This window comes from Fragaria vesca, linkage group LG7 (assembly GCF_000184155.1).
Source record: "Fragaria vesca subsp. vesca linkage group LG7, FraVesHawaii_1.0, whole genome shotgun sequence".
Taxonomy (NCBI): Eukaryota; Viridiplantae; Streptophyta; class Magnoliopsida; order Rosales; family Rosaceae; genus Fragaria; species Fragaria vesca.
Genome location: NC_020497.1, coordinates 20,514,866 through 20,516,040, shown reverse-complemented (window position 1 = coordinate 20,516,040; position 1,175 = coordinate 20,514,866). Strand labels below are relative to the sequence as shown.

General features: G+C 37.0%; 1 pseudogene across 1 annotated transcript in view; it reads right to left on the bottom strand.

The window, feature by feature from the left end:
* Positions 1-1,175, bottom strand: part of LOC101297792 — a 7,596-nt pseudogene that overhangs the window by 795 nt on the left and 5,626 nt on the right. The window lies entirely within an intron of this gene.

Sequence of the window (1,175 nt, the reverse complement as noted above, 5' to 3'; positions counted from 1 at the left end):
TTAAAAAAATAACTATAGCCGACGAAATTTACTATATTTCGTCGGCTAAACCTTATAAAAAATTTAAAAAAAATAACTATAGCCGACAAAATATACTATAATTCGTCGGCTAAACCTTATAAAAAAATAACTATAGCTGACGAAACATGCCATAATTCGTCGGCTAAACCTTATAAAAAAAATTAAAAAATACTATAGCCGACGAATATAGTGTTTAAATATCGTCGGCTAAAGTTGCTGGGTTTTGAAAAAAAAAACTGCAGAAACTTTCGGCCACCTCCAATCACGACCAAAATTTGACAGAATCTTCGTCTCAACATTTCGAACAACTTTCTAGAAGAAATCGAAGCTCAATTCTAAGCCTAAACAGGTCAATTGACTCAAAATATAAAAATCCCCAATTTTAAACCCTAAAAACTTCAAATCTTCGATTCTCTTCACACACACCGAATCGAGCTACCAAATTCTAGGGGAATGTAGTACTAATCAAACTCAACTTATCCACATATAGAACTCACCAAATGGTGACCTAAGGAAGGAGAAATTTGATCGACACCGAATCCGAACCGGCGGAGTTTTGGAGCTCGATTTATCCCTCATGGCGGCGCCACTCGATGCACCACCTATCCAGCAATGAAGTAGAGACGACGGCGAAGCTTTTGGACTAGTGTGACGGTCTCCGATGGCTTGACAGCGGAGCTAGGCCGAGAAGAAAATCTGGCAGATAATAGACTTCTTACCATCCATCTTCGCCTATATAAAGAACTTTAGCCGACGAAATTCTTTATTTTCGTCGGCTAAACTCTTTTGAAAATTTTGGTTGACCGCCAAAAAATTTTGGTTGAAAATTTTGAAAATTTTGAAAATTTTTCGACTTTAGCCGACGACTTTTCATATATTTTCGTCGGCTAAAGTCCTTTGAAAATTTTCCTCCAACTTTGGTTTACCGCCTAAAAAATTTTGAAATTTTTTGACCTTAGCCGACGACTTTTCATATATTTTCGTCGGCTAAAGTCTATAAATTCACGAAAACGCTCATATCTCCCCCTATATTATGTAATTTGGTCAAACCTTCCACACCAAAAACTCTCACGTAGATGAGACGCAACTGCCTATATAAAAATTTTGAGACATTTACCTTCCGACGATAGGGCTCCCCATAAGGAATAATAACG